This window comes from Schistocerca piceifrons, chromosome 4 (assembly GCF_021461385.2).
Source record: "Schistocerca piceifrons isolate TAMUIC-IGC-003096 chromosome 4, iqSchPice1.1, whole genome shotgun sequence".
In the NCBI taxonomy this organism is placed as follows: domain Eukaryota; kingdom Metazoa; phylum Arthropoda; class Insecta; order Orthoptera; family Acrididae; genus Schistocerca; species Schistocerca piceifrons.
In genome coordinates, this window is record NC_060141.1 from 466,544,430 (window position 1) to 466,571,867 (window position 27,438).

The 27,438-nt window shown below is 42.9% G+C and overlaps 1 protein-coding gene across 4 annotated transcripts in view; it reads left to right on the forward strand.

Moving 5' to 3' along the window:
- LOC124795452 (nocturnin) overlaps positions 1-27,438 on the forward strand; it is a 384,759-nt gene that overhangs the window by 263,667 nt on the left and 93,654 nt on the right. The window lies entirely within an intron of this gene.

Consider the following 27,438-nt stretch of genomic DNA (forward strand, 5'->3'; position numbering starts at 1 on the left):
CATGTTCTGAGTCATCGAGGGATCACCAGTTTAGTATTGGAGGGCAGCGTGGAGGGTAAAAATCGTAGAAGGAGACCAAGAGATGAATACACTAAGCAAATTCAGAAGGATGTAGGCTGCAGTAGGTACTGGGAGATGAAGAAGCTTGCACAGGATAGAGTAGCATGGAGAGCTGCATCCAACCAGTCTCTAGACTGAAAACCACAACAACAACATCAAATCCACGCAAACTCCGCTGCTGCCGGTCGTTAAGAGAAGGGCGTCGGCCACTGCGTTGTCCGAGATGAGAGATAACGCCTGAAATTTGGCATTCTCAGCACACTCTTGACACTGTGACTCCCGGAATAATGCATTCCCTAACGTTTCCCGAAATGGAATGTCCCATGCTCCAACTACCATTCCGCGCTCACAGTCCCCGTCGTGTGGCTACGATCGCGTCGGAAACCTTTACGCATGGATCATCTGAGTACAAATGACAGCTCCGCCAAAGCAGTGTCCTTTCATGTTTCCATGACCTTTTTCGCCCCAGTATACTCGTATATTTTAATAGTGAAATAGTAGGGGATAATTGTGCAGGAAGCTAGTTTTTCTCGGACAATAGCGTACCGCTTGCGTGGAGCCGTTGGCCGCCAAAGGGAGAGTGTTGCACGGGTCTGGGCGCGGTCCGCGAAGGCCAAGCTCGTCGGACAAGGAGAACCAGTGCCGGTACGCATGCACCGGTTCAGTTACGTCAGCGCGCGCTCCCAGCGGACCAGCCGCTATAGCGGTAGCGTCGGCGTTCCCCCTCTCTTTCTCCTGCTAACAGCGGTGTAACAAAAGAGCGAATGCTTATTCGTATGCGCAAGGTGGAGGAGAACTGCGTGAGCAACAGACCCAATGTCCTTTCAGAACACAGCGAAGACCCAAATTACGGAGGCCCGTCTAGAAATCGAAATTCGCCCTACTACACGCACACCAGTTGAAGCCGCAGAGGCTTCTAGGTATGTCAATTGTCGCCAGCGCTGCAGCATGATCTGCCAACATTGGCCCACTTACCACGCTAACAAGGAGATGGCTGATGTTTGCCGCTGGGACTTGGGTACTGTACTTTGTTCATCGTAAGATGAGAGAAACGCGTGCGTGTTATACTGTTAAATGTGGCGACGAACAGGTTACGCTTGATGTTTGTCGCAAGTTTACAGAGAAAAATCAGCTTTGAAGCTTTCTGAGTAACTATATTTACTGACTTTAGGATATTTGTTTACGGGACGCGTAGTTCAGTTTACAAACGTAAACGCGATGACTGGTCAGCAGTCGTAGCACATATACAGTGGTGTCCCTAAGCTCTTGGAAGTAGGTCCCACTTATGTATTACATATCTTATTACTGTCTTACTACAAATTAAACCTTAAGATATTCTACTGTAATAACAGCTATCCACATGAATTCTAAAATTTTCCCGCCGAATTGAATGTTCAAACAAATTTCAGGCTCGCAGCTTGTCGCCGTATAATTAATCGCACGGTATTTCTACTGAGTACCTACCAGCCATCTTCAGGTGAGCCATCGAAGGCTTGTTCACCTGAAGATGGCTGGCAGGTGTCCAGTCGAAATACTGTGGGATGAATTAAACGACGACCGGCTGCAAGCCCAAAATTTGATTGAACGGCCATCAACATTTCTTTTTTCTTAATGATACTTCAGCTATGTTGTTTTTATTCCCAAAATCGTGTACAGTCGTAGTCTCTGTACTGTTGTGCTCTGATTGTCGCGCTGTTAATACGTGGTGTGAAAATGGCTGACGCTGCTTCCTGCTCGGTAGAGGAACACGTGCCTGGAACACTGTTAAATCTGCCGAGTCACAGGTTGCTCTTGATGTTTTTCACAAGTTTACAGAGAAAAATCAGCTTTGAAGTTTTCTGAGGAACTATATTTACTGAATTTAGGATATTTGGTTACGGGACGCATAGTTCAATCGTTAGCGCCGTAGAATGGTAAACAGTTACGAAGCGTAAATTGATGACTCGAATCTTGCTATGTTTTTTTTTTCATTTAATTTGTAATACCTTCATCTTTCAAATGCAAAATTCGACAAATATATGCTAAGCAGCTCTTAGCTAATTACCATTATTAATGAAAAATACATGCCTTTTTGTTTGTAATCAAATACTTCATGCAAAACTCCAGTTTTCATTGCAAATATAAATTATTACTCATTGATATTTTATAAAAGATTGTTAGTAAACATTGTTAGGAAACATAAGAAATCAAATTTTTAGGGAAAAAGAAAAATCAAACACTGGTTTGGTTTTTGGGGTTGATTATTTGAACTATGTTCCTTGTTTTACACCACAGATGTGGTCTCTAAAAAGATGGTTCAAATGGCTCTGAGCACTATGGGACTTAACATCTGTGGTCATCAGTCGATGTGGTCTCTCACGAGCCACAAAGACAAACGTCGTGCAAACATGGAAAGCTATTTTCACAACATCGAGCACACCATACAAATTCTGCAATTTTACAGATGCCGCCGTACCATTGCAATATGAGCCCGAAAGAACTGATCTCGAGCCAGGTATTTGTCGCGAGAAATAACTAGGCGTTTAAGCTGGCGGGGTTTGCAAAACGGCACGTCATAAAAGGAGGAAATGTGGCGCTTGAATGGCTTCATGGATTCTGTTGTTGATTGACTCGTTATCAGTGTAAAAGATGACAGTTCCAGTACCGGAATTTATTTTTCGATTCGGATGTGTAAGGAGTTCGGAGAATATCAGACGACTGACTTTCAGCAATACCTTCAGTGGCTTCAATCTCTGCAATACGCTTTTGCGTCACACACATCCTACAGAAGGAAAAAAATTTACGAATTAAGAAGTTTCATCACTCTTGTTTCTAATTACAATATTATGTTAGCTAAGAACGAGAGCGTGTTATGCTTTCCGTCAGTTCCCCATGAAACGTGCCTTATTGCTGAAGTTTTACGGGATATTATTTAATTTTTTTGTAAAACTTAACTTATATTGGAAGCTATATTGTTTCTTTGATCGGCTCTTTTTACGTCGTAACTGGAACTGACTACATCACTGAATGTTAGATGGTCCAGGTACGTAGCTAGCCAATGCCGTTCAAGTTAACCCTTAAATGCATGTTTTATTTCAAGCTGTAAAAAATACCACGTTTAGTTTATAGTGCCTACATTACGAAAAAATATTGAAAAAAAATTTTAGTTAAATTAACAAAGCATTATTGTTGACAATCGCTGCAAACACAAAAACAGACCTCATTTCAAATCTATCGTAAACACACGTGAATTAACTGTCTACACCATATCTACTTACGTTTTCAAAATAAAAAAGTAAATTTCAAACCCACAAGTCAGTGCACAAACACCAAAAAAACGTCTCTTCTTTCCGCCAACACACGTGCGGCAGTACATCCACACAGCTGATTGTCGAACTGGTTCAGTTCATCCTGCCATTCACGATTACTATGAAGAACTAGTAGTAGCTTAGCAGCTGCAGTAGAATGTATACACTTAACTGCATAACGACTTTGTTACAAAATGTTGCTCAGTATAGGATACATCGAAGAAATGTAGTCTGTAGCTGATCAGCTACACTATGCATTAAAGGGTTAATGCGCCGGTAGAACTGTTGTCCTTTATTGTCGCTCAGTCGATGTGTGCGTAACGCACGCCATTGACTACACTCCAAATAGCTTGACTTCCGCTCCACGTGAAACGAAATCCAATGAGATCCCCGCAAACGCAGCAAACAGGGCGTACAATACGTCCGGGAACACTTTCAATTATTTATTGCACAACAACCAAACATTGATAGATATCATACATACGTCATTTTGAAGAGAAACCTTGAAAGTTTCTTTTTTTTCGTGTATACCGCCACAGCGTAGTTTGGTAATTTCCCAATAGTCAGTGCTAGTCGCGAGTTAAGGTGCGGAGCGAGCTGTTTCATGAAATGGCCTCCCCGATCACCAGATCTCGCTCCGTGTGACTTTTTCCCTGTGGGGACACATTGAAGATCTGGTGTATGTACCGCTTCTACCACGTGATGTAGCAGAGCTCCGGGAGAGAATACGGGAAGCGACTGCCACAGTCGACGATGCCATGCTGGGACGGCTATGGCAAGAATTCGATTACCGTATTGACGTCTGCCGGGTCACTCATGGTTCGTGTATCGAATGTTTGTAAAAAAATAAATAAATAAAAAACTTTCACAGTTTCTCTTCAAAATGCAATATGTATGACATCTGTACAATGTTTAGTTCTTGTGCAATAAATAATTGAAAGTATTTGCGGACTTAATGTACACCCTGTATTTACAGTAGGTATTCTTATGATGAACGCAGTATAGTGTTGCGCATGCGCACATTGCACTTTCTTCTTACCACGCCCGTCCTCGTACTGTCAGTTGACATCTCATATAGCGACCAACGTACCAGAGACATCTTATAGATTCTTGATTAGCCATGCGTGTGATTGTTTTTGCTACTGAATCGACAAACAGAAAGGCCACTGTTGGAGCGATTACTTTCAAGAGAACACAACTAATTTCCTTCCCAATCCAAAAAAAAGTTTGTATTCCAACGGCTTAGTCATCAACAGTACATTAAACCCTAGTCTTCATTCCTTCTTTTCTTTCTTCTGCCCTTACAACGTTATTCTTTTTTTACTGCCCAAACACACTTTCTTCTTTTAATTATCTGCCCTGTAGTCGAGATAGTGCTTCAAGCTGGGTCTTGTGGGAAACGAGAAGCAAAATATTAGTCATTCGCAATTACTATTAGATACATCTGGCTGAAATGTTATGCTTAGGCCTACCCATAGTTGTGTTCATTGCAGAAGTAGCGGCTTACAGTTTTTGATGAAGGAATTTAAAGTTCAGAGTTTAATCTCAAACCTTTCCGGAAAGCCATTAACTGGAGCCACTTGACGTTTTTAATGGTGATTGATCCCTTGGAGTAAGACATTAACACTTATAGGTTTCTGACGGAAGTAAACCTTATGCCTCTAAATACATTCCAAATTCGTTTCCTTTCACCACGATATTCGACTAGGACACCAAACTATTACAGTAATTTAAAACTTGTCATCCGTCGAAGCTCCTTCACCAAAGATTTCCCTAACACATTCCGTAAAGTTGTTTTTGTCAAAACAGACATAGATAAAAATACGGAAAACTGCAAGCAGTTAGTTTTTTTTGAAATAGTTGTTTAGTCTTTAAATAGGTTTTCGAAACTGTACAGGCTCGTCTTGATATGGTGCACAGGAGGTTGCATGACTATTACATAGCGTAAAAGCTGGGTGCTGACTCTGTGACAAGAAAACGGAACATGCTGTAATGTATCGTCATGAGTGTTGTTTATATGGAAATTTGGCTCAAAAGACGTGTCCTGTGCTTACTGAGAAAATGGGTTCGTTGTTAATATCCATCTGTCAGCTTCCATTGTGATAGGCACTCACGTTCCACAAGATATGTTTGTATATTTATCGTAGTTACGAAACTTTGCCACCGTCCAGCAAGTGCTGTATAACTGTTGCTTGTTACCAATATCTTAATACAAAGATATTATATAGATCTAAAAAAAATGGCACTAAGCACTATGGGACTTAACATCTGAGATCATCAGTCCCCTAGAACTTAGAACTACTTAAACCTAACTAACCTAAGGACATCACACACATCCATGTCCGAGGCAGGATTCGAACCTGCGACCGTAGCGTACATAGTTCTACTTTACTCAGAAACATTATTTGTTTTTGTTTGCTTGAAATTAAGTCGATGTATGGTCAAGTTCTTTAATCAAAACTAGCGTTAACGTGAATGGCGAAAAATAAAATAAATTAATAAATTACTACAAGAACGAACTTCAAACTATCTGGCGTCTTATTTCTATTCTTACATTAGCAGACACTGATGAGCCAAAACATTATGAGCAGCTGCTTAATAGCTTGTTTGTTCTTTTGTGGAACGAAATACATCACTGATTCTGCGTATCAGATATCCGACAGTTTGTTGGTAGGTTTGTGGAGGTATGTGGCATCAGGTGTCTACGCAAAGGTCATGTATTTCGCGCAAATAACGGGCCGCTGATTTGCGTCAAACTAGACCAATGTCATATCTTCGTATTAAGATGTTTGTAACAACAGTTGTACGGCACATGTTGGATGGAGGAAAAGTTTCTTAACTACAGTATAGATATATATTTACCCTGTGAAAAGTGAGTGATGAGTTACCAACTGTCCACCACAATGGAAGTTGATTGATGGATATTAACAACAAAGCCGCCCATAACTTCGCAGTAAGTATTAGAATTCGTTTTAGGATCCAAGTCGCTATATAAACAGTACTCACGGGAATGCATTATAGTATGTTTCATCTTCGTGTCACAGAGCCTGCACCCAGCATTTCGCTTTGAAACAGCCATGCAATTCCTGTGCACCATCTGGTAATGAGCCTGAAACGGTTCGAAAACCGGTTTATGGAAAAAAAGTAACTATTTCAGAAAAAGTGACTGGTTGCAGTGTTCAGTATTTATACTGAATAGACAGTCGTTGGTTCTTAAACATCTGTAAATGGTAATTTTAATAAATGTAGATATTTTGGAGTCGATACTTACAAGTGTTCCGTCGCAGTAAAAGTGACATCCATTTGAAACTTGGTTTCAGTACGATACTGCTTTAATAATCATGGTCTTGTTGGAGGTAATGTGTCTGTGGACTTCTTCAGCCTTTGAACTACTATATGTGGAATCGAAATCACGTTATAATTTGGGATCTTACAGTACAGACAGAATTGCCGGAAGTGAAAGAAAATTAATGCAAAAGAAAGCCTTAGAGCGACAACGAGTTAAATGCTGAACCATGATATTAATATGCTAATGGTTGCACACACGTCCACACCTTTATTTTTGTATAAAGATTTTTGTATAGAGTGGCGGTCTTACGTTACTACACGAGTACAACAAGAATTTTTGTGAGATGCACATATCGGTTTCAAAATTCAGATTTTACCCTACTACCACCATTCCAGCAACAATAACGTGGCTGTTTTATTTAATGTTTTGCAAGAGAGCATACGCAAGCAGAAGCAACTACTAGTCGCTCATGTGAAACGCGAGTCGACTACAGAAGACTGAGACCAATCGCATAGTTTTCTGGACCATCCTTAGTACATGTTTCTCAGTCACAGAATGACTATGCCTCTGCAATTTCAAAGTATGAATTTCCCGTAATTTACTACGATTTGTGATCAATTTAATACGCTCGCATATCATAGCCTTAAATGATACGTCTGTACAACCTTCCGTAAAAAAAAAAAATAAAATAAAATCTTAACTCCGTTCGAACAGGCCCAACGGTACTGACTGACCGCCATTTTATCCTCACCCCGTAGGCGTCACTGGATGCGAATATGGAGGAGCATGTGGTCAGCACATCGTTTCTCGGCCGTTGTCAGTATTCGTGACCGTTCCAACCTTCTGCTGGTTCACTAAATCCTGTGGAACACCAGTCTTTCAGAAACGGATTGTAAATCATTTCAAGCGAAAAACATTATCGTGGGCGAATGCGTCCGTATTTTCGTAATTTCCCAGCTGTCACTGCAAACCTGATGTCCACGATATCGACGAAACATTAACATATTTTTTGTCCTTGACGGAGAGGACTGAGCAAACAATCGCACGTAACGGTATTCCTTGGCCATCCCCACTGGAATATTTTCGTAAGCTCCGTACGCCTTGTTCAAAGTTATTAAATCAGTTTCTGGCTGAATATCGTTTCACATATGCCTACGCATTATATCTTAACAACACCAGTGCGTAAGACGTCACACACTTCCTATACGTGCTGCTGTAATCGCGGTTAGCCGAGTGAAGTTGAGACCTCTCTGACGTCCGCTGTGATTTCGCAAGGCGACCTGCAAGACGGGACCAGTTTCGCAGCGGCTGCGCCTTTCTGTGCTAGCCATCAGATACGTTCCTGATTTAGGGGTGTTGGTTTTCTTTTGAACACTCTTATTTGGCGAATTTCCGTAGTAGGTGAAGTAACTGTGCCTCGTTTTAGTTTGTGATCTTCACTTTAGCTAAAAATAAAATGAGTATACTGCACCAACACCCGGCTTCTTAATCGCGATGTGTAATTCACAACGATGCTAGGACCTTCGACTCAAAGATAAGTAGATAAGTATTTCAATTATTGATGGTCGATGCGATTGTGACAGCCAGTAATTGACTGAGAAGAGGAGGGAAGTTGATAACGTAAGATTCCTGATCATTTCACAGCGCGCTAATGACCTGCGCTAAATCCCGAACCATTCTTCTTAGGGAGCGCAGGCGCATTTCTTATTCACAGAACAATCTATTGGATTCTTCGTGAAACAATATAAACATTCGTTCTTCACATCTGCTTTTATCCAGCATTCCGTAAATGTGGCAGCTATCTTGCAAAAAGTTTTCGAGTAGACAATCCTTCGTGTAAAGTCCAGCATACTCTTTCTTCTGATGTATCTAAGGCGTCTGCTGCTTCACACACATCTGCTGCTTTACGCGCTTTCAACAACTGATCGTTTCACATCGCATCCTGCTTTTTCTCATATGTTGTAACACGTTTCGAACGTTCTTGACGTGTATCAGCAAGCAAAGTACAGCCACACTTAAATCAGGCGCTAAGTTCACGTCTGTAAAAAGTGAATGAGTAGTTTTCTTATAGAACATCACCAACTTTCGATTATTTTTCCATAAACAATAAACAAAAACGATATGGTGTTCAAGATCATTCATGTCAAGATTGTAGGAACACAGACAAATTGCACAAAATGTACCAATTTAAAAAGTCATTGATATTTACGCCATGTATGTGTCAAACTGAGAATTTCTCAACGTCCCCTTTTAGCGCACCTTGTAGTGTTCTCTTCGTGCCATCACGGAAAGCTACATTAATGCTCGGTCCACGACGAAGTCGTTAGGAAATGTAGGTTACAGATAAATGTCCCTTGGTCGTAGAATTCATTAGAGCCTGCCACCCTTTACGATGTTCTAGAAAGATATTCAAAAACAACAACACTACACTGCACAAAGACTCATGAGGTATCCACAAGATAACGATACACGTGCGTTACTACTATAATGTGAGAACAATAGACTTCGCCTTTAGTGTCCTAGTCAAAGGCAAAGTTTAGAGCAGGCGTGGGCAACCTTTGGCGTCCAGCGGACCCGGGTCATATACTGACTTAGCTCGCGGAACACCTCACCACGTGACACGACGGCAGGGCTCCTAGCACATCAAATCAAAAACTGTAGCGTCCGTGACGTTCATGTTTATGGGGTTTCACATCGATGTGAGTGGCACACCTGTGCCGTTATGCCACGCCAACAAGTTATGTCTCAGACACATTTTTTATGTTCACCCGTTCTTAAGATGTTTATATTTATTTACGCGTCGTGAACATTGTGTATTTACTTACGACGTTTTATAACAGCTGTCTTAAAACCTTTCGTTGCAATATTCTTCATCGCCATTCGTAAAAAAAGTTTACCACGCTTACATACACATAAACATCTGAAGACAGGCTGTGAGACATCTAGAAATCACATCACAAAAAAAAAACGCCTATAAAAGCAACTGGCTGCCGCTAATTCATTATAAATTACCTTCAGTTTCAACAATGACAATGTTCTGACATGTCTACAACGGACGAGAAGTATTTACTAATGTTAATACGACGAAAATAGAAAAAAACAAATATGGCAATGAGACAAGTGATCCCAATCGACAAGCAATTAGAAGTAATTTTGCGTTTTTTGGCCACAGGGAAGTCATTCGAGTGCTTGTAGTTTAGTGTGTTAGTATTTATAAACACTATTAGCTGCCGTTTTTGAAATATTTGTCAAAAAAATTCAAAAATACTTTTGATGACTAAACGCATAGACATGAGTTGTTTCTGTGCCATTTCTTTGTTAATTTTAAAGAGTTTACTAGCTTAAATCGCTTAAACTTAACGCATTTCGGTTGTATTATACAAAAGCCAAATTGGAAAATGCGAACTACAGAACGGCCGACATCCGGAGACGTGTCCCGGGTGGAGTTCAATAGATCGCCTCGCTCCCTCTCCCACGAATTTGTTCCACGGCCCGGGTTGGAACCAATCGCGAGCCGGTTCTCCGAATCTGAAAGCATAAAGGAAATATCAGAAACTACATCCATATCCGACGGACGGATCACTTTGCAACATCTTCACACTGAATCGATAAACCACTGAAGACAGATCTGAATCTTTGAACTAAGACAGTGACAGACATTAAGGCGTCCAGGAATTTGTGTCGCCACCGTTATATGTTTTGTGACGTAAAGTTTTTCGATGCAGCGGTGTTCGTAAAGACCGCCACGTGGTCTGACGACTGCTTGCTACAAAAACTTAGCAATCCCGATCGCGGATGTGGTGTGAAAAGAGATTAATTCGCACTGAGAAAATACACTGCTGAGCCAAAACATTGTGATCACTGCCCTGTGCGAGAACAAATGCCGCCTGTTGGCAGTGCCGACGCGTGACGCGGTAAGGAAAGTGTGTAAGCAGAGCAGAGACTGTCGGAGAATCATTCGAGCGACGATGTGGGTCGCAGATGGGGAACTCTACTGACATACGCGACTGCGACAAAGGGAAGTGTGTTGTGACCTGTGTCTGGGAAGGAGAATCTCGGAAGCGACGAAGCTCGTCGGCTGTTCGCGAGATACAGTATTGAGCATATGGGAAGTGGCGGAAGAAACCACGAACAGCCGACAACGTGTTGGAAGCCCACGCCTCTTCTTAGGAAGTGGAAGTCGGAGGCTCGACGGCCATCTGTTGTACAACTGACGACAGTGTACAATGCTGCTGCAGGCATAGGAGTTTCGGAGCCCACCGTTCAGCGCTCGTAGCTGATCCTGAGTCTTCGCAGCAGACGACCACTACGCGTTCCCATGCTGACCCCAACAGATCCTCAAAATTCGATGGCAGAGTGCACCATATTATCGACATTGTACTGTGGATTGGTAGAAAGTGCCATTTGGATGAAAGAATCGGCTTTCTTGTTACACCATGCCGAAGGTCCACTACGTTTTCCCATGTTGACCGAAACCCATCGTCAGTTTCAATTGCAGTGGGAACGACCTCATCGAGACTGGACCGTGGATCAATGAAACGTGCCACCCGGTCGAATGAATCACGTTCCTTGTTATAACAGGTCCAAAGTCGTGCCCGGATACGCCGTCATCCAGGCTAACGGCATCTACCAGCAGGATAATTTTGTGGACGAAGTTCAGGAATTTTTTAAACCGTTCCTCTGGAAACCCACCATAGATTTGTCGAATCCATGCAACAAAGGATCGCTAAGGTACTGCGTTCCAAAGATGGATCAGCACGCTATGAATCGTGTATCATAATCTGTCGGTTATCTATTAGGTACTTTTCGAGTAAGTGGTTGCCGTGCACTATAAATGTAAAGGTAATTTTAGATGACAAATCGAAAAACGCAACGACAACGATTAACGTTAGAATCATAAATCGGAGTCACTGAAGTTGAATCGAGCGAATTCCACCCTCATTTAGGTCTTTCTTGCCGGGGAATCCCCGAATCACTGCGTTTGACAACAGATTTCTTCAGCGTCTCGAGAGCCGATTCGTTCTGCGGTCACTGACAAATGTCAGCTATTACTTTTTCCTGACGGCTTCACGATCGACAGAGCATTAAACCATGACAAAGAAATAGCCTATCGTGTTTCCACAGCAGAGGAATAGTTCTAAAGGCACACTACAAGCACAGGTGAAAAATTATCCACCCAACACAGAAACGGCCTTGATATCAACAATATGTTGGTGCTACGATGGTGAAATAAGTCAAGCGTCAATTTGACCGATATAATTGTTATGTTTATGGCGCTGTTAAGGAGGATGAGTTATGTGTTTATCGTTCAGATAGTTACAGGAGATTATTACCAAATAATATTTCACTTCTTGTAGCTGGGCTTCACAGACATAAAAAACATTTTGAAGGACATCACCTTTACGCCATACGCCACTGACTGTTATAAGTTTTTATTACACACTATTCCAATTTCGGCCTTAGGCCATTATCAAGTGATATTACAGCTTTAACCTATGTCAACGTAATGTAAGCTGACACATTTGTATGTCGTTGTCAATCTTGTTAAATACATTCGTGTCGTTGTTACACAGTGCGAGCACACGTATTCAAACATCATAAAACAACATAATCTGTAAATGCACATGTTCGTTAACTCATCACTAGTCACACATGCATTAGACCACAACGCACTGTGTAACAACGACACGAATGTATTTAACAGGATTGACAACGACATACAAATGCATTACGTTGACATGGCTTAAAGCCGTAATATCACTTGATAATGGCCTAAGACCGAAATCGCAATAGTGTGTAATAAAAACTTATAGCAGTCACTGGCGTAAAGATGATGTCCTTCAAATAATATCACATCGTCGAAAAATGGAAAGCCTTTCAGAGTTCATGAATGCTAATGAGATTCTGCTCGTAGCCGTACTTCTCTTGAACATATATCAAGTCAATATCGTCTCACGGATATAGTCTCGTGAAATCGGGTCGACCTTCTTGAAGCAGCCTGTACGTCTAATTGGCTGTTAGTAACTGGAGAAGAAAATGGCTGCATGACGTGACACAATATTATTTTCATATTTCCAGGTCGCAAATCTTGCAAATGCCGAAGTCATTAATTATGTGACGCGTAAGCTTGGAGAAGAATATAAGAAATGGGTCTCTCACATAACTGTAGGTTAAGAAAAGGATAAGGGACATCTGATGAAAGTGGAGGTCGTATAACTACTACACTCTAAGGCAAAAAAAGGCGCACCTTAAAGGAATTATGGAATGGGACGGAAGTCGGTAGATGTGATGTATGAGGGTCACTCCAAAAGAAATGCACACTATTTTTGTAAAAATACAGTTTTCATTCTGCATGTGTGAAAGTTTTACAGTGTGTAGATACATCCTTCCCGCTTGTTTTCAAACGTAGTTCAACCTGTTTCCGAGAGTGTCGCCGTCACAGCATGTCTTCAAGATGGCTTCTACACTTGACGTTCGTCAGAAGGAACGTGCTGTCATAGAATTCCTGTGCTGTGAAAACGAGACAGTGGGAAACATCCACAAGAGGTTGAAAAAGGTGTATGGAGATGCTGCTGTCGATCGCAGTACAGTTAATCGATGGGCAAGCAGGTTACGTGATGAAAGCGGGCACGGCAATATTGTGCATTGTCCTCGCAGCGGCAGACCTCGTACTGCACACATTCCAGACAATGTGCAGAATGTTAACGAATTGGTGACTGCTGACAGACGCATCACAGTGGACGAATTGTCACGCTACGTTGGGATAGGGGAAGGAACTGTTTGCAGAATACTGTAAGTGTTGGCGTAGCCGGCCGGTGTGGCCTTGCGGTTCTAAGCGCTTCAGTTTGGAACCGCGTGACCGCTACGGTCGCAGGTTCGAATCCTGCCTCGGGCATGGATGTGTGTGATGTCCTTAGGTTAGTTAGGTTTAAATAGTTCTAAGTTCTAGGGGACTAATGACCTCAGTAGTTAAGTCCCATAGTGCTCAGAGCCATTTGAACCATTTTTTTTGTTGGCGTTAAAAAAGGTTTGTGCCAGATGGGTTCCCAGGATGTTTACAGTGGCTCACAAAGAAACAAGAAAAACATGTGACACAGCATGTGAAAGTTGCTGGATTTGGACGGGTTACTCCTGTAACTGAAATATCAGATCTGAAGATGGTTCTGAATGAACCGAAACCGGTCATATGAATAAAAAAATTTTGCAATCAAGACGGATTATAAGTAACATTGTACAATCACTGATTGCTGCTAACCCATCAGACGTTATGTCTGCTTTTGCAAAATACAAGGAGCCATGGACGGAAGACATCTGAGGTAAAAAATGGTTCAAATGGCTCTGAGCACTATGGGACTCAACTGCTGAGGTCATTAGTCCCCTAGAACTTAGAACTAGTTAAACCTAACTAACCTAAGGACGTCACAAACATCCATGCCCGAGGCAGGATTCGAACCTGCGACCGTAGCGGTCTTGCGGTTCCAGACTGCAGCGCCTTTAACCGCACGGCCACTGCAGCCGGCCATCTGAGGTAAACCGATGTACGTAGACATGCACTCGATGCAAGAAATGCCGAATGAAAGATCCTGAAAAAGTATGGATCGATTTCATAGTAACAAAATATATAACATTACCGCAAATTGCCTATTGCATTTGAAAATTGCCTCGATTTTGCATAAAACTCAACGAGCGAGGTGGCGTAGTGGTTAGCACACTAGACACACATTCGGGAAGTCGACAGTTCAAATCCCGCGTCCGACCATCCGGATTTGGGTTTTGCGTGATTCCCTAAATCAGTCCATGCCAAAGTCGGGATGGCTCCTTTGAAAGGGCGCGACCGATTTCATTGCCCACATTTGAAACAATCTGAGCTTGTACTCCATCTCTAATCAGCTCATTGTCGGCTGGACGTTAAACCTTAATCTTTCTTACTTCCTTCTTCAATGAATTTCATTTTTTGATACAGGAGGAGATAAGCAGTCCGCAACTGTGCTAAGAATACATAGGAAACCTCACAGCAGCAGTGGAGATCACGGCTACGCGTCCTTACAAGGAAACATTCCTGACTTCGCTGAAACACTCTGCCCACGGCCTTTTTTCCCCTTGACTCCAGCGCTATGCGCACACTGTCTGCCGTTTTTAGAGTCACTTTCGTCAGCCGTGACTATCAACGCAAGTACGTCCCGTTAACATGGAATCTGGCGCAACGCTGCTGGGAAATTGTGTACGTGACGCCTTAGAGATCCATGCAGCGTTACCGCTATGTAAGGACTTGATGCGTGTGGTTGGCACTGAGGAAACACAACATGGCAAACGGCATTTTTCCAGCGGCTCAATGTCTCGGCTGCCGAGTGGCTATTAATAGTTGCGTTCTTGAGAAACGAGAATGCGGAAGATGTTCTCAGTATTACGTTCCCAGCTGCACGTTCAAGTAATCCTGATGAGTGTTACTGAAATAAATCTGAGAACAAGTGGTCAGTTAAGGGGAAACGTATGAAACAGTTCAGGAACACATCTCACATGTAACCTCACGTAGCACTTCGCTCGAAGACGCGAATTACTTTAACTGGACGCGTAGTTTATGTGACTGTGAAGAAAGGAGGATTCGGTTTAACGTCTCGTCGACAACAACATCATTACTGACGGAACACAAGCTCGTACAAAGAAAGGATAGGGAAAGAAACAGGCTGTGTCGTGTTCAGAGACATTGTTCTGGAATCTTCAGTATTCCCATCGTTGCTGACAGTTTTGTGGGACACGAAACCGTAATTTTATGTTATCTCATTTAACTGGCTTCTCAGACTGCGCTGTACTACAATTAATTTTGTTTCGCATTTTGATTTCTGTAAACTCTGTTACATCTTCAGATGTTTCTGAAAACGAGTACATCAACGGAAAATAAGGCCTACCTACTTGGTTCTAGATCCTGTCGTTAAGTATGAAACATTCTAATAAATGAAAAGCACCAGTTTGCTTTTGTTCTACAATATTACGTTTATTGTTAACCGGTTTTCGGCTTGCAAGGCCATTTTCAGACATTTATTGAGTATTATCACCAAAGAAGTTACAATGTTTGCAAACAACATTGGAAGAGAAGTAACATGTCTAGACTGCAGTAGAAACATACAGTAAGTAATATCTTTGACAGTGTGGCGGTAATGCAATGAAAAAATAAAAATTGAACAGTAAATAAATAAAAATGGAGTAGACAGGAAAACCTTTAACACAAAATATGAATAGCATGCCTACATAACAGATTCTATTAATAAACAAAACTAATAAAATAAAATAAAATTAGTACTAGACAAAGGTGCATCAAGAGGTATGAAACATGGAGAGTGATAACCAAACAAATTAAAAGAAGAGACAATTATCAATGTAACTACAGAATACATAAGGAACTTAAGCAATATCAATAAGATAAACAGGACTAAATAAATGCAGGAAAATGGAGGCGTTTGAGGGAACCTACAGTAAATGCAATCTTTGAAAGTGTGGTGGTACTGCATTTTAACATTAACATTATAATCCAAACGGTGGCTGTATAGTTTGGTTTAATTAAATGAACAAAGTAAAATATGAACAATATTCGATGAGACAACTACAAGGGGTGTTAAACATGGACGGTAATACAAGTGCCAGCTAAAAGAAAGCCTTAACTATTGAAACTACAGTCTATATGGAATATAAAGACGACTTCAACGAAAGAAAAGAACTTAATGAATACAGGAAAATGGGAAGATGTTACTTACTGTGTTTCTACTTCAGTCTAAACATGTTACTTCTCTTCCAATGTTGCTTGCAGACATTGTGACTTCTTTGGTGATAATATTCAGTAAATGTCTGAAGATGGCCTTGTAAGCCGAAAACCGCTTAACAATAAAAGTAATATTGTAGAACAAAAGCAAACTGGTGCTTTTCATTTATTATAATGTTGTTCTACCAAGAACCGACGGAAGATTCTGTTAATATGAAACATTCCTTCGTTACATGTGACTGGGAGACGGAAATAAATATCTGTGATGATTTATACTACTTTAATAAAGCACTCTAGATCGCTGATATAATATATTAATCGATATACAGGGTGAATCAAAGAAACGTTTACAAACTTACATGGCAATCGGGGATACAAAATGGATAAGTAATCACAAAGGCCATCCCGAGCAACAAAACAGCCTTGCAAATATTTCGTCACATGCTACAAATGGACGCCCACTACACGAGATGCCCCTGGCATCGACGCTACATTGAACGGCGCACCTTCACAAAGACACCTGGTGTATCTCGAAGATATCCTGTTGCTGCGGCAACAGTACTGCCCACTAGGTCCTCTACCGATGTAACAGGTGTTTTATACACGAGGCCCTTCAGATACCGCCACAGGAAAAAATAGATTGGTGACAGATCGGGACAGTGGTAGCCAAGCGACAGACCCGCCGCGACCAATCCTGCGGCCGGGAAAGTTTCCCTGCAGATGTGCCCTCACTTGTCCGCTGAAATGCGCGAGGGCTCCGTCGTGCTGAAATCGAATGCTACGTTGAAAAGGCGTAGAACTTCTTTAAGCATGTACGCCATGACCTCTCGTAGGAATACCAGATACGTGCGACCGTCAAGTCGGCCCGGGAGAATGTACGGTCCAATTAAACAGTCTCCGACAACGCCAGACGCGACCTCTGCTGGCGCTTGCGACCCCCGATTTCTATGTGCCACATCAAATTGTACACGCTTTTTTTACTCACTCTGTATACAGCTTCATTCTCAAAATAGCTGCAATGATCGTAGACATTCTGAAAATTTATCTCTTGTATTAATTTGTACTACGACCAAGTGTGAGGACACACAAAATCTATATCATTCTACCATGATGATAATCGGATGCGTCTTTGTTAAGAAACACACAATCGTGTCTTTTTGCCGGCCGTTGAAATCTTCTGTACATTTTCTTTTACATTCCAATTGAGCCACTGTGGACTACGAGTTAGCTCTTTGCTTTGATGTCCTTCCAGTAACTCTTTAGCGCATTACTCAGTCCGGTCTTCTGACATATAATCCCTTAGTCTTTTGAGTTATTTTACCAGCATAAAATCCCGCTAGCTCCTTACCATTCGTCTGTGTTCATTATTATCCATAATTGTGCTCTCTGAGTTACTGACTTCTGCTTTAGGTCTTTATCACATTTTTTGAACCACCATAATGTTTTTGCCTTTGGCCTTATGAAATTTCGCCGGCTGGAGTGGCCGAGCGGTTCTAGGCGCTACAGTCTGGAACAGCGCGACCGCTAAGGTCGCATGTTTGAATCGTGCCTCGGGCATGGATGTGTGTGATGTCCTTAGGTTAGTTAGGTTTAAGTAGTTCTAAGTTCTAGGGGACTGATGACCTCAGAAGTTAAATCCCATTAGTGCTCAGAGCCATTTTGAACCTCATGAAATTTCAGATTTTCTTTGTCAGACAATCATCGGACTTTCTGAAGATGTGCCCGCAGAAAAACGACCCTTTCCTTTTAACTGATGGTGTTACTAGTTCTATCTTTATGTAGACTTCCTCGTTTGATCTCGAAACATATGCACCCATGAACCCATCCGTTGCCTAAAATCTTCCTTAATATCCTGCGTTCTCGTTTGACTAATATATTGTCTAGTCCTAGTCTGTTCAAAGTCAAAGCCTCATCCTGCCGATTTGACAGAAGCGCCATAGTGTCATAACTTAGCTCCAATGTTCAGCGACTTCTTATTGTAGAAATTTTTCGTCGGGTAATATGCTCGGTCCAATTTGCAGCTCCTGAGATACATCGTTCCTGTTCTAAGCCATTCCGTTGGATTAAGTCACATAAGTATCTAAATTTCTTCACAGTATTAATCTTCCCCGTGGTTTAAAATTGTCTATTCTGGTATATCACTGATGTCTGTCATGTGTTCTGTCTTCTCAGAGGAGACCTGTAATGCTACTTTTTCAGCAATCCCTGCAAGTCGATCAATTTTTACGATTGCTGCTGATGACTAGGTCATCTGCAAAGGCCAAGCAATCAACATTTACCTCTTTCGGTTTGGGCGATATCCTGAACCGTTTTTCAATCCCCTCTTCTTGGTTCAGAGTCTTCCTCCATTATCTTGTGGCTTTTTCCAAAACACAGTTACAAAGATGTGGGGGGTCCATTACTTTGTCTGACGCTAGTTCTGATTTCAAAGCGGTTCTAGATTTCGACAGTGATTTCCATTGATTGTTTGGAGAGATTATGTTCGGATGGCTCCTTCTCGATAGTAATTGCAAGCCCCGGAGCTTCAAGATAATTTCTCCGTTTAATGCATCTTGAAAACCGTGGCTGTCTTCACCCGTAACCCTGGCAAGGGTCGCTTACAAAGTATATGACGTTGGCCAGCAGGACCAATGTTGTTTTTTTGAGACGTGGGACTATTCTATCACCCGCCCATTATCCACGTTTGTGACAGGCAGAGCCTCGATTCTCAATATTGACGCGTTGCTATTCATTATTAATGATCCGCTAAAAATGTTTGTTGTACATTTTGTAACCTCATCTAGCCGTAAGAGGTGTAGTATGCGTTGTTATTCTACAAATGGTCGAGCATTTCTCAACATACTAACAAGCACTGCTTTCTGCCTTCAATAAAAGCTGAGTCTTTATTTTTGTATCCTCTAAAAAAATATTTTTAAATTTTTGTGGCTAACTTAAAGAGACGTTTTAACATGTGACCAAGTTGTATGTATTTATTGATTTGTGACCCGTGAGATGATTTCCTCACAAAACTGCGCGAGTTTCTATTGCACTGAGCAATTTTCAGTGGAGAAACGAACATCGGTTTTGTTTCGATCCATCCATTGACCGGGAACTCTTGGATTACCAGAGTCCTTTAGTAGCTATTTTCTTGTGTAATCAGAGCCTATAGAAACAGTCTACGCTGTTGGCAATTTCATTTACTCCATTTTGCAAGTCATTAAACTTAAATTTATCTGCGATTATAGATTAATTTCTGGAAAGACGTACACCTCTTGTACTACATTCAGATGGAGAAATTGTTACAGCAGGTATCTACATTGGAAACCTGGAAAGCAGCCATTTTTGAATTCGGGAGAACACGATTAGGAAAGTTGGCGTACCATAGGGAGACCTTCCGCTGGTTGACGCAGACATTCATATTGCAACGGCACAGGTCGTGTCCCGTTGACTACGACAGTAGGCCTAAGTGATATATAGTTTTAGCTGAGTAGGCCATTTTCAGTTGACTTGCTTGCTTGTTACCGTTGCATGTAATACTTCAGAAGCAAGTGTGGAAACGAAATGCGTAAAAGGCTGACTTTGTGCCAGTATTGTGTTTGGCCATGGCGCTGCGCTTTTCCGCCAGTTTCCTAATTAGCATTCTGAGCGCTGGCCTGTGTCCAGACACGTACGGGAAGTCCTCTCTAGTGGCTGCTTTTCGACTCGCATGTGTTGCGGCTTTTCAGACCGCATAGTGACCTGAAAACCGATTGTTGAGCGATGCAAATGAGAGGATGACAGCACCGTAGCGGCTAACCCGCAGAACAAATTCCATCGAATGGAAAACTGTATGATTCACTGCTTCCTCGGCGATTTGCGTCTCATGGGTATTGCATATTTATGATGCAGGTGTTCTGTTGGCCTCGCTCCAGGACGTATCTTGTTAGGAGAATCTAATGGTCCTGCTGATCGGAGCTAGGATATCTGCGTCGACTGCCAGTTACAGCAATTACTATGCGATGGAGACTGTCTAATGGAATGATAGAACCCGGTTGTACATATGTATACCACGCATTCCGTGCTAGGTGTTGATACCCGTCCGTTATTCAATTGTGACTGTATTACGTCACTGGTAAAGTATGTCATCCGGTGGCGATGCTCCTTTTTTTTTAACCTTGCGGGACATTCTGCATGTTCTACCCGAGTACGTTTGTTTGAGAATGGGTAAATGATTGAAACCAGCTAAACCCGAAAGTTATGGTAAATGAAATACATCCTAAGCAGGGAAACAATGTTCTCCTAAAGCAAAATTCATTTCGGCGTCGCACGCAAATATACCAAAGACTCGCATGTGTGTTACGACGTGATCGTTCGGACTGCGGCCTCTCTCTTTTGCAATCATTGCAGTAACTTTATAAGAAAGTATGCTTACTTTATTCGTGGCACCCAAGCGGCTGCTGGACCGTACCGAGGTTGTTACAATTAGTCACAAGCCAAGCAATTACACACAACACGTCATATTTTTGTCCAGATACTATCGTACCAAAAGCAAATTAAAACTTGTTGCAGTCCCCAGATGTGACCAAGGTGTCTCGGAAATATTCGTTGGTTATCGAGCACGTGAGTAATTGATAATATGCTCCCGTTTGGGTACCTCCTTTGTCACGCACACAGCTTGCTAGGATTAGGCTGAAAAATAAAATTTAAAAAAACTTGACGATTGTCCGTATAGCACTTTCGGTAGGTACGGATAAAAAAGACACCATACTCCCATTCTACCATAAACTTTGTAGTTCATAGCAATTGTTAGTAATAGAATTTGAAAACAAGGAGTAAGGGATACTGCCGTGCGTTGGAAAACCACTAGAAGGGACTGGTTTAGTTGATTGACATGTAGCTACATAAAGACCGTAACATATGAAAACAATTTGTAAAGCTCATCCTTGCCTTTATGGGCGCACTGGGTTGTTTTGAGGTATGTTCTTTTCAGCCAAATCCCAGTGAGGCCGAGAGACTGCCAGTTCGGAACATAGGAAAGCAATTTTCAGTTCCAGCATTAACCTCACAACCAAAAGAACATACAAAAAATCTTGTCTAGAAGAAGAGGACTGATATTATTTTTAATTTGCTTGTGATATACTATGTCACAGACAAAAATAAATCTTAGTTTCCGCATGTGTCCCTAGTCGTGCGTGACTTCATGCCTTGCTGGACACACATGTGTATTTGTCGTGGAATAATTGTTATTTGTTTACTTTATGTTATCTAGGCCGACTAGTAGAGTGTCTGTGTGAGATATGGATAGAGTTGTTTATTGATATCTGTTAAAAACCATTTCAGGACACAGAATAGTTAAAATTTAGGCAGTATATGAACAACCTAAGAAGACAACTCGACGTAAAACGACAGTATTTACCATCATTATCAACAACGTTTTGTGATTCATGGTGAGTATTTTCAGTGGGCATGCAAGATCTTTCTGGGAGCATGTTCTCTCAGGAGTCACAAGGGTCAGTTTTGGGCCCACTATTGTTCTTGAATGTCAGTGATATCTCGTCGGTTCTGCCCTCCTGTAAATATCATTTATTTCTTTTCCGACTGCCTCCAGCTTTACCTAACGCCCAAACCTCCATATGCCAGACACTTAGATCGGTACCAAACCTTGTTGTGTTGATTGAGTAACAACCAAAACACCGACTTAGTTCGTGCTAAGTCCTGTCGTCCAGTAGAACATGCGTAAACGGTAATTGAAAGTAACAGCAGAACTAGGGAGCACAGGAAAGGCGTATCTGTGGGTGACAGTTTTGTAGATCTCGCGTAGGTGAGTTGGTAGAGCGTGAGGTCGTCGCAGCAAAGATCCCGCGTTCAGACCCCACTGATGACAATTTGTTTTCATTGTAATCGCGTGAAACTGTTATATGGGAAAATATTTTCCTAGCATATAAAAGGACTTTTCGAAGTTTGTAGCAATGTTCTTTTGGCAGCTTGCTTTCACTTCGTTAGTTGAAAGTAGCAAACGTATAGAGTACATCTGTATAGACAGGTGTGGTGTTGTACCGCACATGTGCGACAGAACAGACAACATTCGTGATGAAGCAGCTATTGCATTAGTAGTTTCACTGAATAAACATAAAAAATCGCCCGCGTCTCGTGGTCGTGCGGTAGCGTTCTCGCTTCCCACGCCCGGGTTCCCGGGTTCGATTCCCGGCGGGGTCAGGGATTTTCTCTGCCTCGTGATGGCTGGGTGTTGTGTGCTGTCCTTAGGTTAGTTAGGTTTAAGTAGTTCTAAGTTCTAGGGGACTGATGACCATAGCTGTTAAGTCCCATAGTGCTCAGAGCGACCCCCCCACCCCCCATAAAAAATCGGAACAGTAGAATGAAGAAACAATTACACCACACGTGCAGAAGTATTAATAGTCCCATGCAACACATTCACTTATAACACAGTAAAAGAAATTGTTACCCTTGGTACGACGATCTAAAGCCCTACCCACTTCCCTCGGAAGCTGTATGTAGTAGTTGCTTTACGTGTGTTCCATAGTTCTGGTGTTACTTTTAATTAACATTTACGCCCGTTCTGCTGGACGACAGCACGTAGAACGAACTAAATGGGAGTTCTGGTTGATTCTCTATCGCCGTACAACGTTTGGTACCGATCTGAGTGTCTGGCATGTGGAGGTTTGGGTGTAAGTGCCACCAGACCCGTAAATGGAAAAATCAGATCATCGATCGTCCGGATGAATAGTGACTTATTTTCATTACTCCGATGGGCGCAAAAATTGGGTCTTAGAAAAAGTCTCAAGTAATTTTAGAGTCCTATCAGACATTAATAAGCTCCGAAATCCGTGGGCCGAGAGCTCATATTCTTCGTGAAGGTGTACAACATTTGGTACGACTGATCAAGACGTATTCAAAGTGAGTAGCCAGCACAAAAACGAAATGTTATCTCATTCTTTTAAGAATTAAATCACATTAAGTTATAGTCGTATATAAGGTTTTCCAAATACACTCCTGGAAATGGAAAAAAGAACACATTGACACCGGTGTGTCAGACCCACCATACTTGCTCCGGATACTGCGAGAGGGCTGTACAAGCAATGATCAAACGCACGGCACAGCGGACACACCAGGAACCGCGGTGTTGGCCGTCGAATGGCGCTAGCTGCGCAGCATTTGTGCACCGCCGCCGTCAGTGTCAGCCAGTTTGCCGTGGCATACGGAGCTCCATCGCAGTCTTTAACACTGGTAGCATACCGCGACAGCGTGGACGTGAACCGTATGTGCAGTTGACGGACTTTGAGCGAGGGCGTATAGTGGGCATGGGGGAGGCCGGGTGGACGTACCGCCGAATTGCTCAACACGTGGGGCGTGAGGTCTCCACAGTACATCGATGTTGTCGCCAGTGGTCGGCGGAAGGTGCACGTGCCCGTCGACCTGGGACCGGACCGCAGCGACGCACGGATGCACGCCAAGACCGTAGGATCCTACGCAGTGCCGTAGGGGACCGCACCGCCACTTCCCAGCAAATTAGGGACACTGTTGCTCCTGGGGTATCGGCGAGGACCATTCGCAACCGTCTCCATGAAGCTGGGCTACGGTCCCGCACACCGTTAGGGCGTCTTCCGCTCACGCCCCAACATCGTGCAGCCCGCCTCCAGTGGTGTCGCGACAGGCGTGAATGGAAGGACGAATGGAGACGTGTCGTCTTCAGCGATGAGAGTCGCTTCTGCCTTGGTGCCAATGATGGTCGTATGCGTGTTTGGCGCCGTGCAGGTGAGCGCCACAATCAGGACTGCATACGACCGAGGCACACAGGGCCAACACCCGGCATCATGGTGTGGGGTGCGATCTCCTACACTGGCCGTACACCACTGGTGATCGTCGAGGGGACACTGAATAGTGCACGGTACATCCAAACCGTCATCGAACCCATCGTTCTACCATTCCTAGACCGGCAAGGGAACTTGCTGTTCCAACAGGACAATGCACGTCCGCATGTATCCCGTGCCACCCAACGTGCTCTAGAAGGTGTAAGTCAACTACCCTGGCCAGCAAGATCTCCGGATCTGTCCCCCATTGAGCATGTTTGGGACTGGATGAAGCGTCGTCTCACGCGGTCTGCACGTCCAGCACGAACGCTGGTCCAACTGAGGCGCCAGGTGGAAATGGCATGGCAAGCCGTTCCACAGGACTACATCCAGCATCTCTAGGATCGTCTCCATGGGAGAATAGCAGCCTGCATTGCTGCGAAAGGTGGATATACACTGTACTAGTGCCGACATTGTGCATGCTCTGTTGCCTGTGTCTATGTGCCTGTGGTTCTGTCAGTGTGATCATGTGATGTATCTGACCCCAGGAATGTGTCAATAAAGTTTCCCCTTCCTGGGACAATGAATTCACGGTGTTCTTATTTCAATTTCCAGGAGTGTATGATGGCTCTCAGGTTCTGTCTACAACATTGCTTTTTCGCCACATTATGTACTTTTTTCAAGAAACAAAGATAAATACATTAAATAATAAGGTACAAAAGAAAACAGCCAGATAAACTGAAAAAAACTGAGTCGTAGTTGGTAATTGCTTTCAAATGGTTCAAATGGCATTGAGCACTATGGGGCTTAACATCTGAGGTCATCAGTACCCTAGAATGTAGAACTATTTAAACCTAACTAACCTAAGGACATCACACACATCCATGCCCGAGGCAGGATTCGAACCAGCGACCGTAGCGAGTAATTTATTTAAAGGTAATGTTAAATCAGATGTAATGTATAGTGCCTCCTCTTTGTAATGATGTAATCTTCAGAGTTATTGCTTTGTATTATTAGCTATGCGTTGGAATTTCTTTTAGTTTTCTAAAACTGCTACATTTCTTAAGTTATATTGTTACACTTTTTCAAGAGGGTGAACAATACAATTCCAAGACAGAATTTTATTTGAAAGCCATTAAATAGGGAGCAACACGTCCTGTGATCAGAATGAGATTTTCACTCCGCTGCAGAGTGAAAATCTCATTCTGGAAACATCCCCCAGGCTGTGGCTAAGCCATGTCTCCGCAATATCCTTTCTTTCAGGAGTGCTAGTTCTGCCAGGTTCGCCGCGCGGGATTTGCCGAGCGGTCTAGGGCGCTGCAGTTATGGGCTGTGCGGTTGGTCCCGGCGGAGGTTCGAGTCCTCCCTCGGGCATGGGTGTGTGTGTTTGTCCTTAGGATAATTTAGGTTAAGTAGTGTGTAAGCTTAGGGACTGATAACCTTAGTAGTTAAGTCCCATAAGATTTCACACAAAAATCAAATCAAATGTGCCAGGTTCGCAGGAGAGCTTCTGTAAAGTTTGGATGGTAGGAGACGAGGTACTGGCAGAAGTAAAGCTGTGAGGACGGGGCGTGAGTCGTGCTTGGGTAGCTCAGTTGGCAAGCACTTGCCCGCGAAAGGCAAAGGGCCCCAGTTCGAGTCTCGGTCCGGCACACAGTTTTAATCTGCCAGGAAGTTTCACGTCTTGTGATATTAGTACGGGACTCGCTTCGAGCATGGAATCGTCTGTTTCATTTTTTTTTTTAATTCAAGACAGTTGCATTAGCTAGCTTTTGCTACCCCCCTCCCTCCTTTCTCTCTCTACAAACATTTCCTGGGATTCAAACAAAATCGTGTCATGTCTGAAGGATAAAGCAGCAGCGCAGAAAAGTTTCCAGAAATGATTTCCTAGAGGAAGATTCCTCGCTGATAATGCGGCTCGCTAGTACTGCGAATCCGCGTGGGCTGAGGTGAATGGGGAAAAGCACGTGACACCGAAGGGCTAGTCCGCGTTGGGCGATGAGACACCTGCGGGAAGCGGCGAGGCCACGAGACGGCCTGTCGCCGGGTGAGTCACCATCGGATGAGAAAATCGCCACGGCGTGTCGCGAGCTGTCATGGCGGCCGGATACACAACTTACGGGTTTCGGCCGGCTGGTCTACCACCGCCGTTGGAACAGAACGTTACTTTCAGATATTCATGAGGTCATCGTTCGTTCTCGACCTTCGTTTGATGTGAATTACACGGAGGAATAAAATACCATGAAACTATGCTACCTTGTCGATAACTGTCATGTTGAGATCTTAGCTGTGCAAAGATACACATAAAGTAAAGACAAAAGTAAAACAGAAACCAGACACTGTTAGTAATACTATTTATTATAAACGAATAGTGTCGTTACTGGTTTCGGGCTGTAAACTTCATGATCAGACGTCTATTCTATTGCTTGAGCCTTGTCCTGCAGTTACGCAGGGTCAGCCATCGTTAATCGGATTTGTCATGTTAATGGTTAAGGGGTGGCCGGATGCCCTTCCTGCTGCCACCTCGTAACCGACTTCGAGAGATGTTTGCGAGCATTCTTCATGTCTACACGTTTTGCAGCCCTCTGCCGCTAAACGGCTCCGATGTAGCGCGTAACAGGCAGTGTGTAACGTAACTGGTCAGTGTGTAACGTAACTGCGTGCTGTAATGGAGTTTCGAATTCGAATAGTTCGTCCACACATGAGCATCCTCTCCATCAACATGAGAGCCAGACCACGTACGAGCGCTGCGTTATCGGTAACATTCCTACGCCTTGTGTTCACTGTCATCGATCATCCTCCATATAGTCCCGAATTGTTCCCCATCCGATTATCATCTTTTCCAGAACTTAAAGAAACCCTTCGAGGACTTCACTTTGATAGTGATGGAGTGGTGCATGCAGAGGTGAATTTGTAACTCCGTCAACAAAGTCAGACATTCTGGAGTGACGGTATCAACTAACTGGTCTCTTATGCAGAGAACTGGAAAACAATAGGCAACCTGATATTATATTTTGGTGTATAAGCTTATTTCGACTTTATTGCCTCCATCAGTACAAGTCCTAACGTTATAGGTGGACAAATGTCAACTTGAGTAAATGATTATTGCTGTCTGTAGCTGTTGGTTGCAACATTATTTTCTGCAACGTTTTAAAGCTGTTCAGTAATCTGCTGTTGCACTTATATTACAAAACGTTTTTCACTATCTGACAGTTGTAGAAATTCAAGGTTTACAGCTAGTTGTTTGACCTTTGAGTAAGCAAGATCTTGAATTTTTACAGC